This window comes from Tenebrio molitor, chromosome 3 (assembly GCF_963966145.1).
Source record: "Tenebrio molitor chromosome 3, icTenMoli1.1, whole genome shotgun sequence".
NCBI classification, from domain to species: Eukaryota; Metazoa; Arthropoda; class Insecta; order Coleoptera; family Tenebrionidae; genus Tenebrio; species Tenebrio molitor.
Window position 1 is genome coordinate 20,238,555 of NC_091048.1, and position 27,477 is coordinate 20,266,031.

General features: G+C 38.9%; 1 long non-coding RNA gene across 4 annotated transcripts in view; it reads left to right on the forward strand.

The window, feature by feature from the left end:
- Positions 1 to 496: 496 nt before the first annotated feature.
- LOC138126313 (uncharacterized) overlaps positions 497 to 27,477 on the forward strand; it is an 84,870-nt gene continuing 57,889 nt past the window's right edge. For 2 of the 4 annotated variants that reach the window (XR_011157743.1, XR_011157746.1), the window contains exons 1-4: positions 497 to 941; positions 1,002 to 1,340; positions 1,401 to 1,548; positions 1,609 to 1,819. This is a non-coding gene — a long non-coding RNA (uncharacterized lncRNA). The remainder of the gene's footprint in view (positions 942 to 1,001; positions 1,341 to 1,400; positions 1,549 to 1,608; positions 1,820 to 27,477) is intronic. The other 2 variants (XR_011157745.1, XR_011157744.1) reach the window with 2 other exon arrangements.

A 27,477-nucleotide genomic window follows, 5' to 3' on the forward strand; every position in this document is an offset into this window, starting at 1 on the left:
GAAGCTTTAGCAGCCTGGAGTGTAGCAAATGAGAACGAAATACCAACAATTCCACAATTTCAGAAGAATTGTGTAATGATTTGAATACATTACTTTTTCCGCCAAATATTTGAACCTGCGCAAAACGGTAACAAATGTGGTCGTGATCGTCATCGAATCGGAGGAGCCCTTCGTTGTGATTTTCTTTTGGCGGAAAAGGTTCGGAATGCAAACGGTGAGGGTTCCAGTTGGAAGAGTGCCGCAAATAAAACACACATGTGAGGGACGCAAAATACCTTTTATTAAAAATGCCTGTAATAACTTTGATGAAAAAGAAATTGAAACGAATACAAAAGACAGAAATTAAGGTTAACGAAGTACTAGAAATTAACTAGTTGAGTACATCACAAAGATAAACGACAAGATGAATGCAACAATATTTAGAATAACAGAAAACGGGTACATGACAGACAAAATGACAGTTTAAAGCTTGCAAAACAAGTAATAGTATATTAAGTATAAAGAACGGTAATGACAATGTACGGATCGAAGACAATTGTTTGGAGGAGGAGCTTGCGACGACTCCAATATTGTCTGAGATCCGTACATTGTCATTAACGTTCGTCATGCTTATGAGATTTTTTGCGCGATTGAATATTTATTACAAAACATTCCTAACTAGAATGCAATGCGATACGACACCCTTCACATCGTGTTGCCACAATGTCGATTTTTGTATCGCGTTTCTAAGGCAATCTGCAAACAACTACCGCCATTGCAGTTTTTGTGCGCAAATATCGCCAGTTGTGTTGAAAAACAAGCAGTAAAATGAGTGATATTAGTGATTCCGAAAACGAAGTGGATATTGTAGAAGAAACTTTGAATGTGGGGTGCGTCACAAATAAAGAATTTTTGAAACTAACGACCTCAACGTGTAATTAAGAAGACAAGGAAAATTTGTGGTATGAAAATTTTGATAATACTAATGTCGCGGCAAGTTCGCTAATACTATTTCATTGCAGCGGCAAGGAATGCCGACCACAAGAGCCGTGTGAGTTTCCAGAAAGTGCTAAGTCTTCAACTTCTGTCTACATAAATCAAGAATTTTCGAAACCAGCGAACTCAATATGAAATCAAGAAGACAAGGAAAATCCGGCGTATGAACATTTTGACAATTCTAATGTCGCGGCAAGTCTGTTACTAAAATTGTTTCATTGCAGCGGCAAGGTAGGCCGACTACAAGAGCCGTGTGAGTTTCCAGAAAGTGCTAACATCTTGTCTTCAACTTCCGTCTACACAAATGAAGAATTTTCGAAACCAACGATCTCAATTTGTAATCAAGAAGACAAGGAAAATGCGGGGTATGAAAATTTTGACAATGCCAATGTCGCGGCAAGTTTGCTAATGCTATTTCATTGCAGCAGCAAGGAAAGCCGCCTACAAGAGCCGTGTGAGTTTCCAGAAAGTGCTAACATCTTGTCTTCAACTTCTGTCTACATAAATGAAGAATTATTTTCGAAACCAACAACCTCAATGTGTACCTAATCAAGAAGACAAGGAAAATGCGGGGTATGAAAATTTTGACAATGCCAAAGTCGCGGCAAGTTTGCTAATGCTATTTCATTGCAGCGCCAAGGAAAGCCGACTACAAGAGCTTTATGAGTTTCCAGAAAGTGCCCCCACATCTTGTCTTCAACTTCTGTCTACATAAAAATTATTATAATAATCGATTAATTTTGAATAAACTTTACTTACCGTTCTAGAACACCAAAAATTACTTACCATCGAGTTTATCGTTAGCAACGAGTAAACAGAGCTTACCATCTTGGAAACAGACGTGGTAAACAACCAAATAGAGTACAATCGCGCAAAAACAAATTATAAGGCAGGGACGGATGAAAAACCCTCTTCAAAAACCGTATCCCAGGTATTACTCATATTTTACAATTCGATTAATGACAAACAATGTTTAATTTGGAACTACGCGGTCAAGGTACGCCAACGGGAACTTAGAGCTGGAGGTAACAAACTTTCGGCCGCGAGGGGACTCAGAAGAATAATCTGAATCATCTTGAGAGCAAGCGACGTTTATAGATATTCGTGGTATTAATGAACGTCAGACTATTTCGCCGACCAAGTAAGAGTGACAGAGCGTCTCGGGGTTGTACGATTAGCATCACTAAACAGCATCAGCGAATATTTAGCTCCACCGTCCCCAACCAACCGTTTCCGGACAAAACCCCGAAATCTCTATAACCTCGACGGAAGCTTCACGAAAACATCCCGCCGCCGCAGATGCGAAGACCTAGGTCCGTCTCCGCTAACGGCTTTAAATAACCGTAGCTTCCACAGAAATTTACTAAACAAACCCCACGACTTCCTGATTGTCACCTAGCTCCCACAGGGGCGCACTTACAACATTTTACTTTAACTTTTCCGAAATCTAGCAACAGCACGAAGGAATAACCCGGGTTTAATTCTATCGAACAACGCGTAACATTAAACGATGCGAAAATTCAACACAACAAAGCGCAACATTAAACAATGATCAAATACACAAAACAAAACGCAACATTAAACAAGGATAACATAAGCAAAAACAAACCGCAACATTAAACAATGAGGAAATAAAAGAGAACAAAACGTGAAGTTAAATAACGATAAAATAGAACCACTTTAAATGGCACAAATGGCAGTAAACAACATAAATCGCGAATACAATAATCGCTGGTAATGTTAAACAAAAGAAAATGGCGGGTCCAGTGCCGTTAGAAAATGTTAGTGAAGAACAAAAACAAAATGGACGCACGCGGTTCGGACGACGGCTCCGTATTTTCGAAATTACCAGATCGCTAAAAAGAACCTCCCGGGAGAAAGATAACACTTAAAATTAACAAATGGGCGCTTCTTAAAGAAACAGCATGCAACAAAATGAAATCTACAACATACCCTTACCACGTGGTCCTGGCCTCAAAAACAAAACACAAAAAAAAGCAACGAAAGTGGGATAAATTACCCAGGTGAATTAACAACGTTAAATTCCTCACGGGGACACAAAATATTTACTCGGGACGGTAGAGTAATTGGTTCGGATTTAACTTACAAATTTGAGTAACTTGGATCGCTCTTCGCAAGGTGTGTTCGTTTCGAAAAACTAAACAAAAGTGACCTACCCCCTTCAACCATCCGCGCGGGCCCGTTTCACCCCCCGCTATATTTCCGCTCGTAGTGCCTAGTCTAGCCGCTAATACCTTCACATTTGGCGCGCTGTTGTGGCGGTACCGGAAATTTAAATTTAAATTTTAAACTGGGTCACTACAATTGGGATAATATTAATATCAAAGGAATAATTGCCAATGACTTAATCTTTAATTCACCTAGAGACTTGGCTCGTTTTAAAGCTTTGCAATGCAGAGAATCAGGATCTTGGTTACATGCAATACCTTCTCCTAATATTGGTACTCTTTTAGATAACACTTCCTTCCAAGTTTGTATTGGTTTAAGATTGGGTTGGAATCTTTGTACACCTCATATTTGCAAATGCAATGCGAAAGTTGACGAAATTGGCACCCACGGTCTAAGTTGTTTCAAAAGCAGTGGTAGATTTTCAAGACACACTGAAATTAATTCCATTATCAATCGGTCTTTAACTTCAATTCATGTGAATTCAACTTTAGAACCAAACGGACTGTCTCGGGATAACGGAAAACGCCCAGATGGGATGACTTTAGTACCGTGGATTAAAGGTCAACCTTTGGTTTGGGACGTTACTGTTGTAGATACACTTGCAGACAGTTACGTATTGAAATCATCTGAAGTCTCAGGTTTTGCCGCTGAAATGGCTTGCAAACGCAAACATAGCAAATATAGTTCAATCATTTCGTCAAACTACGTGTTTAAAGGTTTAGCATTTGAAACCTTAGGCCCTTGGTGCAAAGAAGCCATCGATTTCATTAATGTCGTAGGAAACCGACTTATCGCGGAATCAGGCGATTCAAAATCAAAGAAATTCCTTTTCGAGAGGATTTCCCTTGCCATTCAACGTGGAAACGCTGCAAGCATTCGGGGCACTTTTCCAGATTCCTTTGTTAATTGCGTTATTACGTAAGTTCATTACTTTGTTTCATTTCCATGGATTTTCATAATAGGATAAAATTCTTTGAATTATTTGGTCCGCTGTAATCGAATAATAAATACATTGTGACATTTCTTAACGTCATTTTGACAGTAATATTTTTTTTTAAATCAAAAAGTGAACAGTTTTGAAAATGTTTACCGCTGCAGAGTACTATGATATGCTCATAGTTTATGGAGCATGTGGTGAAAGTGCTTACGCAGCCGTAAAAGCTTATGCTGCACGTCTTCCTGTAAATGTATTTTTGCGTTTGGTGAATCGCGCTACGAATACGGGGAATTTAGTACCTCAAACTAAAGGAGTTGGTGGTGTTACACGAGAGGCTCGCACTCCATAAAATGAAGAGGCTGTTCTTCAGACTTTTGAGGAAGACGGAACGTTAAGTATTAGAAGCGTCGCTAGTATGTCTGACATTTCAAAAAGCACAACACAGCGGATTCTAAAGGATAATCGACAACACGCTTATCATTATACGCGTGTACAGAATCTCTTGCCTGAAGATCTTCCTTTCAGAGTGCAGTTCTGTGAATGGTTACTGCAACAACATGAAGCAAATTCCAACTTTGTAAAAAGTATTTTATTTACGGATGAATGTTTTTTCTCAAGAAACGGAACATATAACATTCATAATTATCATGTATGGGCAGAAGAAAATCCACATGCAATTCATGTTAATGCATTTCAACATCGGTTTAGCATCAATCTGTGGGCTGGGATTTTAGGAGATTCATTGTCAAGTGTTGATAAACAAACAATTATCAGATAAAGCATCGACTGTAGAGTTTCAGGTTGGTCCGTTTGAATTTCCTCCAAGATTAAATGGTGAAGTGTATGCCAGTTTTCTTAATGATAAACTGCCTGATCTTCTAAATGATGTGCCATTGCAATTCTTGGCACATCCCTGGTTTCAACACGATGGTACTTCAGTGCATTATACAACTCAAGCTCAACAAGTCCTTGATAGAAGATATCCTGATTCTTGGATAGGACGTGGCGGGCCAATAAATTGGCCGACTAGGTCGCCTGACCTCACACCTTTATACTATTTTTTGTGGGGTTACATGACAAAACTATGTTTATCGTGAACCGGTGAACTCTTTAGAACAACTGGATGATAGATTACATGAAGCTTTGGCAACAATTACACCTCAAATGATTCAAGGCGCCCAAGCAAGCACGCCTTTTTATTCAAACTAGAGGTCGCCCAGCGGTCGAAATTCGACCGTTTTCATTAAATTTTTAAGTTTGAATGTTACTGAGGTTTTTTTTTTATCAAAGAGTATACCTCTATAATTATTGCATATAATTTTTTTGAATTTTGTACTATTACGTCAGCTGCGAGCGTTTACAAATACGTCATTATGCACTAATTTTCGAGTTACATATTTGAAAAATACGAACGATAGGAAAAATGAGATATACTTGTAGTTTGTCTATGCCATATTTAAAAATCAATAACGCGTTTTTTGAGATTTTGTTAGGTTTTTTTATTGCTATAGTGGCCAGGTTTCGCCAAGGCTACACAGTTAATTTGCCTATCTTTTTCAAATTAAATAAAATTGAAATAAAAAATTAATACAAAAAATGAAAAATGAAATAAAGAACACGTGTTTCGTTCAAAAAAACCGGGCGGTGTACTTACCCAAAAACCAAAAAAAAGTTAAAAAATTCTACTACATATCGTCGATGCTTAAACTGCGCTCTGTACGTGCAATCCCAAATGTTATTACATATTTGTCATTTGTTTTTCCAACAAACTTAATTACATTACATCATTACACTGTAACGCAATGAATTTTGATAGCTACTCGCTTGGTGCTCGTCATTTGTTTCAAAATGTAGTGTTATTTAAAAAAAAAATTCTTATATGAGGTTACACATGTCATACATTGTTGTTTTCAGAATAAAAATCTCTATCAGAATTAGTAAAAAAAAAGTATGTGTCCGTATTTGAAAAAAAATATTTTGACAGTTTAACCTTGAAGCACTTTGCGTTTTACGTGAATTTAGTAGGCCATTTTATAGCTTATTCACAACCATTTAATTTGGTGTATAGATAATTAAAATCGGCCGATAAATAAGGGAGCTATGGATTTGTCTCTTTTTTTGGGGACGCCCTGTATATTATACATAAATTTTATCTTTCTGCACTCCCTCTCCACATAAACTTTAACTATGCCAAATTTCACAACCCTCCGTGCGCGCAATTTGCTTAAAAAGGGGTACAAAGGTTTGAAATTCGACCGTTTTCATTAAATTTTTAAGTTTGAACGTTACTGAGATTTTTTTTTCAGAGTATACCTCTATAATAATTATCGCATATAATTTTTGTGAATTTTGTTCTATTACGTCAGCTGCGAGCGTTTACAAATACGTCATTATGCACTAATTTTCGAGTTATGTGAAAAATACGAACGATAGGGAAAATGAGGTATAGTTTAGCTATGCCATATTTAAAAACAATAACGCGTTTTTTGACAATTCCTTAGGTTTTTTATTGCCAGGTTTCGCCAAGGCTACATAGTTAATTTGCCCATCTTTTTCAAATTATATAAAACTGAAATAAAAAATTAATACAAAAAATGAAAAATGAAATAAAGAACACGTGTTTCGTATTTTTTATACCTATTTTTTTTTTAAACAAAAAAACCGGGCAGAAAAAAAAATTAAATGTCCATTGAACTTAAAATAAAATTTCATCGTTTGCTAAATGCCCTTGGCCGTTATATTCGGAAATATAAAATCTCTAACCATTGAATGATCGAACTCTACTTGCTGCGACGTACCTACAATTGAAAACTGGCTGCCTCAATAAAATTGCAATTTTTTCTAATGTTTGTTTTTGAGACTTATTTATTGTCATCGCAAATGCAGCTATAATTGGAAACTGACTTCTTTGAAAATTAAATGGTAAAATAGTACCTAAATATGTTAAATTTATACGTGGAATTAAATTCTCTTTTTGTATTCGGTTCCAGTTAAAACTTCGCAATCAAAGACTAATGCTTCCTTTGTATTTAAGTTTCCGATCAGTAAAACGTACAGTTAACTTTCAATACTAACTTATGTGGTGGCAAACCACTAATAGAGTCAAAGAATTTTGTATTTCACTCGGAAGAGTTTTTTTATGAACAATCTAAATAAACTCTCTCTTACAATTACAAATCATCCACTCTGCATTCGCTCCAAATTCACTCCGCATTTATTCCGCAAATTTTTTACAGTGTATGAATGTAAACAATGAATGTTTTGATATTTGTAACACACAGGTGTCCCCGAAAAAGAAGATGAGCCTATAACTCCTTTATTTATCGGAGGATTTTAATTATTTATACACCAAATTAAATGGCTCTAAGTAGGTCACAAAAAGCCCTAATAAATTCACATTTAGGTCCAAGGGCTTCAGGGCTAAACTGTAAAAAAAAATTTTTTTTTTTTGAAATGCGAACACATAATTTTTTTAACACTTTTTTTTTAATACTACTATATCGTCGATGCTTAAACTGCGCTCTGTACGTGCAATCCCAAATGTTATTACATATTTGTCATTTGTTTTTCCAAATAACTTAATTTGGATAATTTATTACATTGTAACGCAATGAATTTTGATAGCTTCTCATGCTCGTCATTTGTTTCAAAATGTTAATGTAGTGTTTTTTTTTTTTTATTTTTTTCTTATATGAGGTTACACATGTCATACATTGTTGTTTTCAGAATAAAAATCTCTATCAGAATTACAAAAAAAAAAGTATGTGTTCGTATTTGAAAAAAATATTTTTACAGTTTAACGTTGAAGAACTTTGGGTTTTACATGAATTTAGTACGCCATTTTGTAGCTTATTCACAACCATTTAATTTGGTGTATAGATAATTAAAATCCTCCGATAAATAAAGGAGCTATGGATTTGTCTCTTTTTTTGGAGACGCCCTGTATATTATACATAAATTTTATCTTTCTGCACTCCTTCTCCACATAAACTTTAACTATGCCAAATCTCACACTCCTCCGTGCGCGCAATTTGCTTAAAAAGGGGTACAAAGGTTTTCCTTCACGTATTAATATATAGATTGGTGGAGGTCATTTTGAGCAATTATTATAAGAGTATCTACGAATTGTCAACTGTTATAGTTTTTGATTGCTTATTAAACTTTTTTTTTTATTCTAAAAAATCAAAACAATATTGTTTTTCTGTTTTACTCTGCTTAAAAACCAGCTTTTGTTAAGGTATTATTCCAATCAAACATGAACCTCAATATTTTTCCCTAGTTTCAAGGAGTGTATTAACGTTTGTCAGCTCAACATTTACGCTTTCATCTTAGGGTGACGTGCCTCAACGCAGCTATTATAAAAATAATGTCACATTGACACTTCATTTCTGTCAAGTACAGTGGACCAGCTAAATTTATACAGTGTGGAATAAAATGATTTACATCTAGTTACCTTTGCATTACCCTTGTAAAAATACGAACTGCCGCTCTACAAAAAAAAAAGAAAGCCTAACCTCAAAATATATATCCAAATTCCAAATGTGATTTATTGCGAAGGGATGATATGAATGCAAAGTTGAGATTGAAATTAAAAAGAAGCTAACAAAAGCAAGTCACAGCTAGTGCTGAAAGTGGCCACCAACGTTTGTTAATTCAATTTAGTAAATTGTAACAATTGTCAATTCGATTGGTGACATTTATTGACAGAACTAATAGTTCGGCATTTCGAAAAAAAAGTAGAGCGGTACAGGAAAATTTACATGTGCAAAAATTCCAAAGGTAGCTAGATGTAAATCATTTTATTCCACACTGTAATAATTTTGAAAAATGTAAATGTAAGTTGTTTCCTAGCATCTAGTCGAATTACTTAATATACCTTAAAACAGGTTGAAAAAAGCTTCACATGATTGGTTATTTTCAATAGTTTACCATTTAAATACCCTACGGCCCTTGTTTACTCTTAGGATTAAACAATTATGTTTTACCGTTACAATTAGGGAAAAAGTGAAAGCGTTCACTCACCCTACCCGGAGCAGGGGGAGGTACCTGTGCGTACTTTACCTGGGTCCACAGGGTAGGTTGAGAGATTAACTACGAGCCCAGCACTCAGTCAGATCAGACGGTAGTTCAGAAAATAAACAAATACCAGCGCAAAGCGAGTTTCAATTTCCCGACTCAAATAAAGTACATTCGCCGGTGAAAATCCTCATCGGTGACAAAACATTGGTCCTTCGAACCGGATTCGGTAGCGTATCGTCAATCCAACAAGTGAATCAATCAAGAAAAGTGGTCGTGTCCAGAACTCACGGGCAAAAGCACACAGCAGCGACCCCACGCATTCAACCACCAGGGAATTCAGCGTCTTCAGGAACCAGAAGTCGAGAACATCGCAACACATTAAGGCAAGTGAGCTCCAATTTTCCTCATTTTTCACTTTCCCATACGCATTCGAGGAAATCCTCAATTTGGGCTACGAGTCTGCATTTCATGTTAGGTCAATTCTACTGTTAGGTAGCTCGTCAGTTACACGTTTTTTGAATCAATTTCAAAAATCATCAATAATCATGGTACTCACGCGTTCGCAAACGCACGAGAACCCTCATCTTGACGATGTTGAGGGTCAGGACAATTCAATAAATTCGCAGTTAATCATGTTACTGTCGAAGCGAGAACGAATCGTAAGTTCATTAGGTCGGGTAAGAAATTGGTTTGAGAAGAATGGCGGTGCTAGTAGTTCCGCTATACAAGTTCGGCTTCGCGATTTCGCCAATATTAAAGTACAGTTTGACAACGTGCAAACAGAGATAGAGGCAGTCGACGATCAAGTCAATGAGTTAGAGCACGAGAACAACAGGCAAAACTTCGAAGATTCGTATTACGATCTTTATGCGGCTCTCGAAGACGCGGTTAACAAGTCAAACAGTTCTATCGCGGCAACAAGCAGATCACATACAACGGGTGATGTGACCAATCGAGGTCCAATTAGTAGCCTACTTCAATTGGCACCGATCGATATAAAACCGTTCTCAGGACATTATACGGAATGGTTACCATTTTTTAACACGTTACGCGCTTTAGTGCATGATGACCCGCGTTACCAGAACCGAAATTTGGAAAAACTCCATCAATTACGCAACTGTTTACGCGGGGAGGCTCTCGAAGTTATACAAGCACTACCGATTTCGGCAGAAAACTACGAGACCGCCTTATCTTCACTAAGGAATCAATTCGAGAACAAACGGCTGATCGTTCAGCACCACGTCAACAATCTCTTCAATCTTTCGCAAGTTTCAAAAGATTCAGCGCGTTCTCTGAGACTTTTGGTAAACACGGTAAACACGAATCTTGATGCTTTAAATTCGTTAGACATCAACACCACTTCATGGGATCCGCTGTTGATTCACATAATCACATCGCGGTTAGATTCCTTATAACGCCACAAATGGAAAGAATCCCTCAAAACAACACAGCCTCCATCGAAAGCGCAGTTAATAACTCACTTGACGCAACGGTGTAATTTATTAGAAGCCCTCGAAATTAACAAGAATCTTTCGAAAACGGTCCCAACGACAAGGGATAATGATCAAAAGGCAGGAAACAAAAATTCAACAAAAAGTTTTGCCGTGCAAGACAACAAGGTCAATTTTTCTTGTTATTTCTGCGAAAAGTCATATTCACTCTACAATTGTCCGGGCTTTCTAAGATTACATATCGCGGATCGCGAGTCACAGTGTCGTGCTTTTCTAGACGCCGGTTCGCAGTCAAATTTCATTTTACAATCTACCTGTAAACGGCTAGGTCTTGCGATGCAATCAATCAACTTATCCGTTACGGGTTTTGAAAAGTCAATTTCAACAATCAAAAACTCGGTAGACGTGGAAATACATTCATTGGCCACGTCTTACAAAGAAAAATTGCATTGTCTTGTCTCCAAAACAATCACACAAAACATTCCGTCAAATTCATTTTCAAAGAAAGATGTTGGCATTCCCAAGAATATTCGCTTAGCAGATGAGGAATTCAATGTTTCGAGACCCATCGACCTCTTGATAGGCGCCGAAATATTCTTGAAAACACTATGCGTCGGTCAAATCAAAGCAGAAAGTATAGTGCTTGTAACTTCCTAAGGAATTCTGACTTAAACCCTAAATAAACCGAACAAAGACCCTACTTAAAGAAATTTATTGTCATATTGTGCCTGTCAATCACTAGAGGGTCTCCGACAAATATTTTGAGTACTACCCCAGGTAATTTTTTTCTCCGAGGCCGGCTAGTGATTGACAGGTACAATATCACAATAAATTTCTTTAAGTAGGGTCTTTGTTCGGTTTATTTATGACTTAAGTCAAAATTCCTTAGGAAGATAAAAATACTATACCGGTCCGATCTTTCAGAAAACGGTATTCGGGTGGATTATTGGAGGTCCAAGTACAATTTCCAACAGCGACCGTCATAAAAACATCCTGTGTAAAGTCCTCGTCAAGAAATAGTCAATTCTGACTTAAATTGTAAATCATTTTACAATAGGACAGCAAAGCGTCTTATAACAACCATAAATAATTTCTAATTTTATTGCCCCTTTGTCGTGCAGTGCCGACTCAAGGAAGGGCAAGCATCAGGTATATTTAGCACCCCTACTTAGAGAAAGTCTACCTAAAGAATTTGTTCAAGAAATTTTGTCTTCAGTTGTCGATTGATTTTCTTACACTGCGAATAGAAATATTTTGAATTCGCCACAATAAAAAAAGTGTATTTTTCAACTTATAACCTGTGTTTAAATATGTGGCGTTCTTTTGAAGAGAACTGCGAGGAGGAGGAAATGGTCGACGTTGAAACAATTTTTGATAATAACGAGGAAAATGAAGGTAAAAAAATATAGATAAGGGTGTATATTTTAATGCCAAATTATAACAGCGATACCTGTAATTTTTACAGCAGGACTGAAAAAGAAACGTAGGAAGCATTACTCTAACGATGCTAAAGAAATTATAAGAAATGTCTACATAAATGTAAAACTGTCGGTAAAGAAACAGCCCGATTAACGGGAGTCAACGAAACCACCGTTTTAAAAATTTGGAACCGAAACCCCGGAAAATTTGGAAAGGAAAAAAAAGGGAATCAAAAGATAGCAATTATTCTGCAGCTGAATTGGATGCAATTAGGAATATCATATATCAAGTAATTTCGAAATTATTATTTAAAAATAATAATAAGAAAGTGAGTGCGAGAACACAGCAAAAAGCAATATTTACCTGATGTTTGTCCTTCCTTGAGTCGGCACTGCACAACAAAGGGGCAATAAAATTAGAGGGAATAATGGAATAATTTATGGTAGTTATAAGATGGTTGGCTGTCCTATTGTAAAATGATTTACAATTTAAGCCAAAATTGACTATTTCTTGAGGAGGACTTTAATATGAATGCAAACGCGTCGGCGGCACTTGAAAAGCAAGTAGAGAAATTTTGGTTGTTAGAAGGGTACAATGACAGCAATAAACCACGCACTAAAATTGAGAAATTACATGAAAAGAATTTTGAAGAAAACGTGACTCGAACAAAGGACGGCAGATTCCAAGTGTTGGGTCTCGTTTTCCTCTCTGGACTCGTGTCAGGTGGTTCTGGAGAAGCTCAAAGGGGGTCGTCCGCAAACAAATACTGAAATAATTGAATATGTGTATTTCACAATAAAGGTAGATAAAGATAACAGAAATCGAACTGGTCTCGTTGAGCGCTGCTTGAGGAAGAGGCCGCGGTCCGGTCTTGCACCGTCCAGCTGCCGTTCTCCCTTCTACAAGGGTAGGGGTGGTTCGCCCTGTGCCGCAAACACATACCACCCGCACTACTCCAACTAGTTAACACAGTTGCCTAACCTACGTTTCTTAAAGCTAACACTCGACCATCCTGATGACAAGATGCGTCCCGCATCGACAAATTCACATTTTCTCCTTAAACCTAGTTTCCTAACATTACATTTCTACATCTATGTCCCTAACATTAACTCACTAAACTAATTTCTTAATCTAGTCGGTCACACAGTCAGCTAACTTGGCCGGAGGTCTCCGGACACGCTGAGGACTTGCAGTGGCCTTGTGGTGCTTGTGTGGGTACCGCATCACTCGCACTCGGGTACTCTGCTTTATTTTGCACTCCCGCACTAGCGCTGTCACTCTTTTCTTCTTCTTCTTCTGAACCGGGACTCGGTTGACAATATGTGGTCGCTGAGTGGGTCTTGACGTTTGTGAAATGGGGTGCCGCTCTCCGGCTTGTTTTCCTCTAGGTGGCTTCGTGTGCACGCGAAGGAGGCACCCAGCGATGTGTCGCCGGTCATGGTGACGCATGCTCGGGAACTGGCGCTGACTTCTGATTCGGCATACGGCATGGTTGATACTGCCATGTTGCAGCGTGCTCGTCAGGAACTCCCGGTGCTTCTGGCGACGCTTGCACTCGGCTTTCAGTTTCTGGTGTTTCTCCAATTTCACGGTGGCTCTGGCTTCGAGGCGGCGCTTCGTGTCGGTCAGCAACCCCTCTTTGCTGATGCTGTTGTTCACCTTCTCCAGGAGCTCGTCGCGTTCAGCCTGGAGTCGTCTCCTGGTCCTCTCCAACTCCTCGACTTTGATGTTGGACTCGTTCAGCTCGCGGCTCAGCGACGGGACCTGTGTTTCTCTCGCTCTGACCTGTCTTTCGGCGACTTGCTCCTCTTCGATCAACTTCTTGTCGCCGTTCTCCTTCTTGAGTTCGGTCACCTTCTGCATCTGCGTCTCTGGGTCGATTTTGGTGCGTTCGATCTTCGCTGCGGCATTTTTCTCACTTCGCTCCGGCTTCTCGTTGGCCGCTGTTAACTCTTCAGTGGTCAGCTGGCTCTTGAGGGTTCTGTCCTGCAACAGTTTGTTGCTGCCCTGAGCTTCTTCGATTTCTTCTTCTCGGATGGCGGTTCTGGCATCGCGCGCACTAGGCTGGCTCGTCCTCTCGTACGCCTTGACTGCCGTTTTCAGAGTGGTGTCGCACCTGGTGCACGCGATTTCCTCGTTCTTCAACTGTCACTGCGAGTTGAGACATTGTGGAGCTCTGAGCTCGATCTGCGCTTGGATTCGCAATGGCCCTAAAACAACGTTCATATGACGCACAAATTCGAAGGGCGCTCCTGCCAACCCAAACACCATCCGGTTAAATTCCCCTGTCGTGTCTGGTGTGATGAACGCTGTCTTCGCCTTCGCCTTTGAGGTTAGGGGCACCTGCATGTAACCGTTCGCCAAATTGAGGGTCGCGAACATCTTGGCACCGCACAAATGTTTGAATTGTTTATCCACTTCCGGCATTGGATAATTTATGTGGACCGTTTGTTGGTTTGGGTTGCGGTAGTCCACCACTAACCTCGGATCACCGTTCTTTTTCCTCACAAGAAGCACTGGCGACGCGTAAGGACTGTTCGTTTCCGACACTATACCGCACCTTTTTAGGTCCGCCACGATCTCTGCGATTGTCTGTCTATCCTTCGCCGAACACTTGTATGGTAACGATCTCACTGGTACATCATTGTCTGTTATGTCCATCTGCACCATGTCGGTACATCCCAGCTCTTCGAGACGTAACGCGAAACAGTCTCTAAAGGTGTCCACTAGTTGGTATATCCTTGTTCGCTGCTCTGGGGGTATTTCCGACCCACACTGAATGGACATCTCTGGGATCTTGTCTACTGGTAGACAAAGCTCCTCCTTCGTCGTAGTTGCTTCCACGGGCTGGTCTGGTTCACAGGTGACCGGTTGGTTGCAAGCATTGTAGATTCGCATCACTTTATTCTGACCGTAGCTGGATGTTGTTATAGTTTCCACCACTGACAGCGGAGGCACTGTCACAGACTCCATCATGCGTGCTCCACTGCTGCCTACGATCGCTTCAACATCCCAGTCACTGAATGGGGCTTCTCTGGCGTACCCAAACATCAGGTCACCTCCTTTCTTAATGTACGCTACTCGATCATCATCGCAAAAGGGACGTGCGATGATCAGTTCGGTGTCTTGTGCTTCATCCGGGACTGTGATCAATTCTAGGGGTCCCACTTTTACACCGTCTATGGCTATCGATGCCAGAACTTTGCCCTTGGCGTGCATCACCGGCTTAGTCGTGTCTCCGAACGCGTTGAGTGCTTGTGCTTCAGGCACCTCTTTCATCCGGAACTTCTTGACCGCGCTATTCTGGATGCTGCAGATGGCGCTGCCCGTGTCGACGAATCCTTGCACCACGTACCTGCCGTCGAGTACGACGTCTTTGCAATATCTCTTGCCTGTCGTCTCTGCAGCTATCACGTTCACTGTCGCTCCCGCTTGGTCTTCTCGGGGTCTTTTTTGTGTTGCGGTATGCTCTCTCTGCTGCGGGGCTCCGCAGTGTCTCGCCACGTGTCCATATTCTTTGCACGCATAGCACAGGGGCCGACCTTGTTGGTCTCTCGATGGTAAACGCTTATTTTGGTCGCCTGAATCGGTACCCGGTTTGTCGTTGGCCTTGGTGGATCGGGTTTCTTGTGGGGACCTCGTTTGCTGGACAATCGCACGCTCGCCCTTGTGACGGTCTCTCCTCTCGGCCATCATCCTCTCGAACGCCACGACGTCCCTAAAGAGGTCGTCCTCGTCATAGTGCCCCTTCGACATTAGCATTGCCGCCAGCTCTCGGGAGTGTATCCCGACCACAATCTGTTCCTTCTGCTCGTGGAAAGGCAGATTTAACTGCCGGCATAGCTTGGCTTTTTCCAGGAAATATGCGTGGACCGACTCCTTTGCGCCCTGCATTCGTGCAGTCATCGCCTTCCACCGCTGAGTGTGCGTGGTTTCATGCACGAATGTCCTTCGAAAAGCATCCTCGAAGTCTGCCCACGTTCGGATTGTGTCTATCCTGCCCTCGTACCATTCTCTAGCCGGTCCCCTCAGGCTGGTTCGTGCCGCTTCCAGTTTGTACTCGTCCGGCCAGTGGTGCAACGCGGCGGTCGCACTCAGTCCCTTCAGCCACGTTTGGCTGTCGCTTAGGTTTTCGCCAGAGAAAACTCTGATGGACTTGGAGAAGTCCGGGACCACGTGGTAACTTCTGGTGGTCTCGGACTCTCGTGGGCTCTGACTCCGGGGGCTCCTCCCTAACGCCTCCACGAGTCTTCTGTTTTGCTCGTCCTGTAGTCGGAATACCCGCTCCCACATGGCTCGGTCGTTACCGTCGATCCCTCTTTCGCTGCTCAGTGTCCTCCGGGGGTTCTCACCTTCATCGCCTTCGCTCCGCTCGTCCCGGTTCATGGCGGCTGCGAACTCCTCGAACTTCTGGAGCGGTACTTGGGGCATCTCCACGTGCTCGGGTGTCCTTTCTGTTGTCTCGGGGATCTCGTGGTCTCGGGGGTCTCTGACGCTCAAACTCACGTGCTGGTGTCTCTTTTGCTGCTTCCTCGTTGTCCCAGCGCTCTTGTGGATCTCGTGGTCTCGGGGTGGTCTCTCGGCGTCCAAATCCCACTTCTGAGGTGTTGGGTCTCGTCTTTCTCTCTGGACTCGTGTCAGGTGGTTCTGGAGAAGCTCAAAGGGGGTCGTCAGCAAACAAATACTGAAGTAATTGAATATGTGTATTTCACAATAAGGGTAGATAAAGATAACAGAAATCGAACTGGTCTCGTTGAGCGCTGCTTGAGGAAGAGGCCGCGATCCGGTCTTGCACCGTCCAGCTGCGGTTCTCCCTCCTACAAGGGTAGGGGTGGGTCGCCCTGTGCCGCAAACACATACCACCCGCACTACTCCTACTAGCTAACACAGTTGCCTAACCTACGTTTCTTAAAGCTAACAATCTGAAATATATTTTTGCACTTTCATGCTATCTAACTGTCGCTGTTGTAACTGACTGTAAAGAATATCACTGTGGGGTAAAATTTTGTTAAAAAAATGAAGCCAAAAATTAAAATCAGCATCTTTAAGATAATTTATCAAACCAGTCGATTGGCGTACAGTTTTTTTGTCTTCCTCGTTTTCGATTATGTAATTCAAACACTCTGTTAACTCTTCTTTATATTTAAAGACGGTAGTAACCACTCTAGAACTAAAATTCCAACGAACATTTGACCCCCGCGGCAGTCTTTTTCCTACAATGGAATCAAGAATTTGGGTACGTTTAGATGAGCGAGAAAAAAAAACTTGAAAATTCATCAATGTCTGCAAAAAACACTTTGACCTGCTTATTTTGATGTGCAGCTCTTTCTAAAATTAAGTTCAATTGATGAGCATAACAGTGAGTAAATATGGCTCTTTTGTAAACGGATCTGATTTTGGCTTGTACCCCATTATTCTGACCACTCATTACCGCAGCTCCATCATAACTTTGCGCTATCAATTTGTCAGGTGTTTTGTCAATATTGATATTTTCTAATTCTTTCAAAATTACGCGAGATACATCTTCTGCACTGTGCCCTGGAGGTTTTATAAAACCCATAAAACGTTCGTAAATTCGTGCATTCTTGACATAGCGCACTATAAATACTAATTGAGAAATATTTGCACTATCTGTTGTTTCGTCAGCCTGTATTGCGATATAATCACTTTCATCAATTTCTTTCTTAATTAAAGTCTGCGTTACTGCCAATATTGGCTCTAAAAGTTCATTCTGAATCGTTTTTGATAAGCCTGAGAAAACAGTATTTTTAGATTTGTCAATATGAGATTTTAAAACTACATCTATTTCAGACATTAAATTTATCAAACCTTTAAAAATTCCTGGATTATTACTGTCTGTTTTTTCATCATGCCCCCGCAATGCTAATTCAAAAGCCCCACAGAATTTTATACAATCTATTAATTTTCCTAAAATATATCTATTTTGTTTAACTTGTTCATTCTGTTTTTGTATCTGAAGACGATAAGCTGCACTGAGTTGATTTCGAATATCAACGTGACCCAATGTAGCAAATTCAATCGAACAACAGAGATGTTTATGACTGACAGAGTGTTGTTTTATTTTTTCAGTTAAGTGTTTTAAATCTGTTACGCCGGTCTGTACCCATGCTGGGTCTAAATCACTGGACCCCATTAATAAACACACGAAACAAAATAGGGAATTACTCGTATCACAACCACACAACCAATCTGCATTTTTGTACATATTAGGATTAAAATTTCGAGAAACGGTTTTACCTTTAACCGAATACTGTTTTTGAATTTGCAATTTCGGACGAGGTGGCCCCAACGGTTTAATGTTTTGAAGATCGTGTAGATCTTCAAAACGCAGTCCAACCCCGGCGGATTTAAGATTTTTAATCGACGCAACCGAATTCATTGTTGTTACTTACCTAACCTACGCTTTACACTAATAACTAAATCACTTACTACAAGTGTCTATTTGATTGTCACTTTATGTCAGCACACCTGCACTCTAAATTAAAATGCAAACATCCACATTTACATGAAGCAGGAAATTATTGCAACTGTATTTGCATTTGCAATAAAAACTAACGGTTAACGAACAAAATCATATGAATCGACGGTTGAGGGTGATTCGACAAGTGTCGTGGAAGTTCGAAATTGTTCTCGTTCATTAAATTTTTTCTAATTGGCTCGGGCCGACCAGCTTCTGGCCCGAATGTGCATTGTTGACACATATTAAATATCACGTTAGTGGTTGTGTTTCAAGCGTATAGAAATGGCAAGGCAGACAGGGTTTCCACTGAGCTTGCCCGTCCATAAGAATTAAATGTAACGGGTGACTATTAAAATTTTCACTTAGGGTTGGCTATGGATCATTCTTTGTTTTCCGTTGCACCTTAGACACTGACAAGTTTGACATTGCAATAAATGTTTTTTCTCTTAATTTGGTTATGTTTCAATTGTACTGACTGACATTTGTCGTTCGTTTTTGCGTGTGTCTAAAGTAACAGAAAAAATAAAAACTCGTTCAAAGCCAACTCCAAGTGAAAATTTTAATAGTCACCCGTTATAAGGTGAGCGCATCGGCTCAAATTCGTTCAATTAAACTTTGAGGTGAATGCAAATATCTACATAGAAACATCGGTATACAATATCCAAACAAAACAATAATACATTTCTTTCAAAAAATGAATAATATTTGTTTCTCCCGTTTTTCCCATTTTGAATTGGGGGGGCAATGCCCGTGCGCCCTCCCTGCACCAGCCGCCACTGCTCTTCACGCGTTACAATTATTTTTCGTGGGTTTTCTCCTTTGGGACGAATTCTCTGACGATTACCGGGTAAAATGATTAAAAAGGCGGTGACGATGTATTAACTTGTTTACTCACTAAACTAAAATTGTTAACAAAATAGCTACGAGGGCGGTGTGAATAATATGCAATGTCAACCGTTCAACAACTTAAAGATTTCTCACTTAACTTAAACCAGAGGTAACGTACTTAAACTAAAATGGCTGGTCTGGCGCAGGGCTACCACCATAGACGTCAAGACGTCTACTATATCCTCTAGACGTTGCATTGGTAGTGGAAGGGGTAACATTTCTGTGGCCAAAATCCGCCATCTTTGTAAGGGCAAATGTAATGTTGGTGGTCTATATACGCACTACCAAATTACATTTAAAAATTGATGATCCTTCGAAATGACTTTCGCCAATTTCTTATAAATATATAATGGTTACTATGGCGGACAATAAATTTCGGCCGGCCTGTCATTGACTTGACATCAAAATGTGAAGCTGGCATTATGTTCAACTAACCCCATTTTCGATTTTTGTCATTCTTGTCATCGTGACAGCGATAATCAAAATTAAAATTGGGAAAAGAAGTGTGCACCAGAGAGAAGTGCTACTACAAATCAGTTATTCTAGTGCGTCATGATCTGTAAGTTACGAGAAAGGCGAAGGAAGCGCCAAACAGCTTGAAAACCTTCAGTCTGACAAACTGACACATCAGTCATAATGACAATAAATGGTCGCTTGCATTGACTTTTTTGAAATGTCAGAAATTTGCCGGCCTAAATTTATTGTCCGCCATAGTACGTATGTCACTATTAGGCCCGTTATAGGTATTAGAAATATATAAAAAATACACATTACATTATAAAATAAGTATATTCTGTATTCAATATCAATCTAAAATAAATATGCAGAAAAAACAATTCATTAAACATTAACATGCACAACGTATAATAAACTAATACATAACGGAATGGCATGTTCTATGTACGGTCGGTGGACAAATAAAACTGGGACACTTAAAATTTAATCAATGTAAATCAGACCATTGAATTGTCAATATATTTGTCAGTCTCTACATAATATGTCATACTAAAGTTAACCTATTTGTGATAAAGCCGTAATTAAACGATGCAAATTTGTAAATTTTGACTTATGTGACTGTCATTTTTGTCCCAGTTTTATTTGTCCATCGACGGTACATTACATGTACTGCAATTGGAACAAAAATAAAGTCCTATACCTTCTTCCATCTTTGAAGTTCAATAATTTCTTCATTTGCATTACCACCTAAAAAAAGCGTTGGGTAAGCCTCTTGGTATAGGCTCGTCGTCTGCCCTGTTTTATCAAAACAACTTTCATGAAAATGTTTTGAGCAAACTGTTGTAAACTTGCTAATTTTTATGTTTTGTTCACCAGTTGTTGCAATCCATTTTTCTAATAAGCTCTTGTTAGAAAAGGGCAATCTGAAATGTTTTATAGACAACTTTATTACTGTTGCCAAATGTAAGTGTCTGGTAAATTTTTATGATTAGGTACTTATCAGTGGAATATAATGCCTTCTTGTTACTTATGTTTTATTGTGCAACTTTTTACCTAACAAGTTCTTGTCATTTTGGTATGATTGTATAGTTTGTATGGGACTATTTTAAAGATTTCTGAACAGTAAACTGAGATTCCGAACCTATAAAATTTGGCGACCTGAAAGAAATGTCAGTTTGTTATTGTTATCCTTATGTAGATATATACAACACAATATGCACATTTTTGCCCTTACCAATATGGCGCCTTCGATACGTAGTGGCTTGGTAGTGGTCACACCTCAATGTCTAGAGGATATAGTAGACGTCTATGGCTACCACCCTCTAGTGGTGTAGACAACCAGACATACACATTAATACAAAAAATATTGTCTATCGTTACACTACCGGTTTTTTAAGCGAACTAATACTGCGTTCCAATATTCACTATTTGTGCTCTGACCGCTCCGAAACTGTCCATTTATTCGCTCGACATCACAGCAATCGAAATGAAATGCGTTCCCATAATACATTTGCGATGTTATAGACGTGATCTGTTCTCTCCAAATCTTGGAAGAGAGTTTGTAGATTTAGCGGGATCTTTGAAAAATTGACGTTTGCTAACGTCTATGCAACCTTCTTGTTCTGTATCGCACGTGCACATTTCGCAAACAACACGTTGTGGTCGGTAGTGTGCTCTTTTTTTAAAATGTCTGAAGAAATCAAACTGGTGGTTGATGACAGTGGAAATATTATTTCCGAAGATGATCTCGTTCTGATTATGAACGATGGTAGGTGAAATTTTAAATACAATTTCTACTTATTTCTACTTGATAAAAATAAAAATCACGTACATCAAGTTCCTAACTTTTGTGTTAGAAAATGACTGCTTTTATTTGTAGATGGGAATTACGAGTACATAAATAAAGAGAAGCTATTTCCCCACAACAGCGGATCCAATTCTACCATGCCCCAGTCCCAGATAGAAACATCGAGTGAAAATGGTAACTATTGGACTTACTGTGAATAATGCAATATTAGGGAAATGTTGATTCCAGATGCAGAAGGGAAATTATGGACACATGAAAATATTTTATTATTGATTTCTTTGTATGAAAAATTCGCAAAAACTTTTGAGAAATCTATTAAAAAACATATTTGGCAAAAAATTGCCACTGAAATGGTGAATGCTACTGGAAAGAAGTTCACATATGTGCAAGTGGACACCAAGTGGAAAGGTCTCGTCAAGACCTACAAGGACGTACAGAAGCACAACAACACCAGTGGGAAAAATAGGAAACAATGGCAATATTTTGAGTTGATGCATGACATCTTGTACCAGAAGCCAGAAATAAATCCTGTGGCCACATGCAGCAATCTCTCTGGGTTACAAGTTAGAACATCCACTGTATCACCAGCAACACCAACAACCTCCAGAAAAATTGATTTTGAATCCTCTTTCAGTAAGAAGAGGAAATCTAAAGAAGATGCTGTTGAAAGACGGCATGCAGAAAAAATGCAGCGTCTCGATAAACTCCAAAGTTCAATTGATAAAATGTTAGAAGCACTTACCAAATAAAATACTTGAATTTACTTTCATTTCATATATTATTATAAAAAGCTATACTTGTTGCTGATGTAGGTGATATAAATAATTTACAATACCATTTCTTTTGATTATTGCTTCTGCTCTTGCAACATCCTCATTTAATTCATCATTTTCTACTAAATCAGCATTGTCTATAGCACCTTCATAATAATCTCCATTACTAATGCACAAATTGTGTAATATACATGCTGATAGAATAAGCAGACACGCTAAGTCTAACCGACGTGTTTCCATCATTTTTAATCGTCGAAAACGACATTTAAGGAGTCCAAAAGCGTTTTCAATCAACGCGCGTTTGCGACAGTTTTTTGTTAAATACTTTTTGAGCATTAGTGAGGTCTCCGCGGTCTTTAAAACCCACTAATAATTTGGTAGAGAGAGGATATGCCAAATCTCCTATAAGGTGGCTGTCATTAATAAATTGTACTTGATTATTTTGCATTTGTTCATATATCTCTGATGCTTGAAATACCCTAGCATCGTGCACGCTCCCTGGCTGGCCTACATATACATCTGTGAATAGTTTTCTCTTGTCACAAATTCCTTGTAAAATAATTGAAGGAAATCCTTTTCTATTTATATAAGAGTTTGGAAATTCCCTTGGCTTTTCAATTCGTATATGGCAGCCATCAACAGCACCAAGAACTCCTACAGAACGTCTTCATTATGTATACTAGCCTTATTAAACATTTTGCAACATTTACGAGGGAATCCACTTATTTCTTCAAATTCCGTCATGACTCGTTCAGCATCTGCACCTGCTGGAAAACTTATTATCTTGAATCTCCTATTGCAGTTAACCAGCCTATGTCCAGTTCTGTACAGAATCCTCCAACAAGCACTTTTGCTAACCCCAAACCTATCAGCAACTGACCTAAAAATACATTATATATATTATGTACATACTGTAATTTTATATCTTAGTTATACCTAAATGATTCAACATTTGCTAAACACCACAAAGTTATTAATGTTTGTTTTTCTAATGGCAGTTCAGGTTGACCCTTATGAATGTCATGTAGGGAATCTGTTGCTTCATGCAGTTTTTGGAGGAGCACTTCAAATGTGGTTGGATATAACCTAAAATGCCCCTTGAATTGTTTGTCGTTGAAATTGGGCACTGTACTTTCAGCAAAATTTTCAATTTTTTCAATCACGTTATCTCCATCTTCATCCTCGTCGGAAAGCAATTCGGTTACAATATTAACTGCTGTTTGTAATATTGTTGCAAAACCAATTTGCGCTCCCATTCTTACGCAAATTATGAACAAAAAAACCACTCGGATTGGGACACTGGGAGACACACAAAATTACCTATGAATGTTTTGACATATGACATATGTCAAATTGTTTGCGTTCTTTTATTATCTTTGAATCGAGGTGCTCTATTGTCACGTGCCACAAAAATCTACTCTGTCCTCTCAGGTTTCAGATGTAATTTGGGAACACAGTATTAATTACGTCAGTGAACGAACATCTAAAAATAACTTTTTGTTTATATTACTCTGTATCTGCGCCCTACGATAGCCTTACCTACCAAGTGTCTGGCTCTGCCGGACAAGGTTACTACCACGCGGTGCTTTGTGGGCTGCATACTATGCTGACAACACCTTAGATGCGTTGCGCTCAGTCTAGTTATATCAAGTCTCTGGCTGTACTACATTAATAACCAGTGTCCGGACGAAATAGTACCGGACAAGTCGACCAGTACAACTTTGCGTAATACCCCACTCACATATAAACACAATTCAGCTGGTTCGCTTTCAATAACAGGGAACCAGCTGAATCGTGTTTATGTGCGAGCGAGGGATTACGCAAAGTTGTACTGGTCGACTTGTCCGGTACTATTTCGTCCGGACACTGTTAATAGTGTTAATAACTGACGTGGCCCAGGATCGTGTCTTTCTGGAAACCGCTCTGCGTACTCTCTGGACGCCGCAGCTGCATTCTGATAACGTGATAGTGGTGATAACATTGCCCATAGATTAGCAACATATCACAAATATGTTCACAAAACTCATTATTTTCGTAATGATAAAGCCATGCCGACAATTAGATGACAACTCTGACAGTATTTTTGATTAACGTCCATGGTCATTTGATTTTTTTTTTTTTTGTCAATTCTAATTTCTAACAAATCAACGCAAATTTGAGCAAGACCGGTTTCAAAAATTTAAAAAAATTTAACTTATAGTATCTTCATTGGCGTACACATTTTACTAAGGTGATTTTGGTTAAAACTCTTTAGAACAACGCATAAGTACTATCATATGCTATATAACTATATAACTATATAACTCAATTCAACTTCGAAAACACCCTGTATAAGTGTGATCTGTTTTTATTTTGAACTATTTACTGCGATATAATGAAAATTCCTACAAAAATTGTCCCCAGAAAAAAAGTTAAAGGGACACCACTGGAAAGATGAGTTTTCTACTCACTCTCGTGTCAAAAATAAATTACTCCCTAGGATTTAGGAATATTCGTTAGTAGGTTGCCATAAATTTGGTCAGGTTGGAGGTTATGTGGTTTCTGGTGACAAACAAAAGATATCCCAAAAATGTAAGGCAGCAAGTTAATTGTAACAGTTGCAAATGACTAATTTATCTCTAAGTGATAGATGATTTTTCGTTTCACAATCAATGTTGGTTGCTGGCGGTATATTTATTTGGATTTAATCTCTCAATTCTAGTTACACACAACATGAAAAACGTTATTTCCCTAAAAGTTCGAATTCTAGGGAGTAATTTATTTTTGACACGAGAGTACGTTTACTTCGGTTTCGCTCGGCTGATCTGAGCATACACTACTTTTCCAACGCGTGCGGACCAATGACCGGAGTTTAATAATGGCGCCAACTTCGGAATTCGAATTTCGAAAGGAACGTTGGAAAGAAACCGTTGCCACTATTCACTTGTCGTTTGACATTTTACTTGGCGCCTTGATTTACGGTGTTTTTCTGTGTTTTTACAGTGTTTTGCTGTTTTTTGGCTTCATCTGAACGTTTCACGACTTATTTGGAGACCTTTTATTAGGTCTACAGGAAAGCGCGGTCGTAACCACTTTTTTGAACAGTGCTCCCTCCATACCCCTCTACGATTCAAACGATGAGAAAACAGACATGATCCTGATTTATGGTGAATGTAATAAAAATGCTTCTGCCGTTGCGCGTTTAGGCAGACAATAAACATTTTCCCAAAAACTCTTCGTCTTTTCACAATTTCATTTAACCAACCAAATGACGTTTATGTCAGAATTTACGTAACTGCTATTTATACGGGGTGATCAAATAGGACTGTTTAAGTTGGTAACACTGAATTGTATTTTAAATCGTATAACAGGAGTAACTTGCGGTTGTTGATGGCTTGTCGTTGTTAATGCTATACCTACATCAGATATTTGTCAAATAAACCAACAAAACATATCCGGTTGCAGTGTTATAAATAACCGAATTAAAAAAATTTCTTAATTGTACTGCCAACTTAAACAGTCCTTCTTGATCACCCGGTAGATAGACTACGTCCACTGATAGAATGCATTTTTTTAAATATCCTCAGATAACAAAATCCCCAAACCATAACATTAAAATATTAAGAAAGTATCATAGATTGTGTTGGTAATATCTTGAAGCATTCGCGCCACTGATTCTCATTGGTTGTTATAAAACCCACGCGAAATAGTTATTTATTTAACGAGTTCGTGTGTAAATTAGGCTTTTTTTGGTATGAGTGGGTCAGATTAAAACGCGAGTGAAACGAGCGTTTTAAAGGCCCACGAGTGCCAAAAAAAGTCCAATTTACACAGGAACGAGTTGAATACAACGTTTTTTTGTTCGACGACCCCCCTCAAAGGCTCCAAATCGCTTAAAATCTTTAAAATTAACTTGACGTTTCGTTTTGACAAGTTGCCACATTTATCAAAATCCGTTCACATAGGAGAAAATTCTCAAATTCTGACAGTGTCGAACAAAAAAATAAATTATATGACGTTTCAAACTTGAAATTGTCAGTGCTGTCAAGTGATTTAAGCATTTAGATTTGCGATTTTTCATCTTTAGAGCTTTGTTTTGCGTTCCTCTGGTTTTAAAAGTTATTAGTTTTGATCGTGTTGCTGTTTTGATCTCCTCCGTTGCGATTTTTGTTGATTTCTTTGAATTTGTGAAGTGAGTGCGTGCCTCAAGAATCTAATCACAAACATCGAAAATGATACAGAGGTAATTTTTGTTCATGCATTAAATATTAAATAATCTCTTGTTTGTTTTAGCCATTTCCGAAAAAAGCTGGATATTTTCATTTCTGTAGCCAGCTTTTTTCGGAAATTCGAAAATGTATTGTGCGTTGCATTTTTAAATCCATTGGGCACATTATCACTCTTGAAATACCCTGTATTAATAAAACCTAATATATTACCCCTGCTATACTGAAGTTTTCTTTCGTCTTTCCTAAGTGCAAACATACAGAATAGTAATAAAACATCACGTGTAAACCTGTTCTTTCATTTTTTTAAATTTCGCGCCGGATCTATTTCTTATAGCGTAGAGTGAACACTTTTAGTAACATTTATGTCAAGCAATCTATCAGTGGACAGAGTTTATATGCCGTTCACGATTGTTTTAAACACGCAGGAGGCCACGATATTTTTTTGTTAGATTGGCGTCAGGTCCTGTCATATGACGTTTCGTTATTAAATATTCGTTTTGTTGTCAATTCCCTAATTGATTCAGTGTAATTCAATTATAACCTAAAATAGAAATTTTTATGCCAAATCACAATATTGCCAACTAAAATGTCAGATTTTCATAGCCAGTCCGAATTTGAAACAATCGTGAACGGATAATAGTAAGGACAACGTAACATTTTATCTGCCCCGCCCATTACATTTTCTTAGTTACCAATCAAATAGGTCTGATTTACAGAGAAAAAAAATTCTGACATTCGAATTGTCTTAATGACATTTTATTTTTTAGAACGTAGACGTATTTTCATATTTGGTGGCGGAAACAAAAGACTGAGAAATGTCACAAAAATGTATTGTCAGTGTCAAATTTCTCATAAACGCCGTAAAAAGGAATG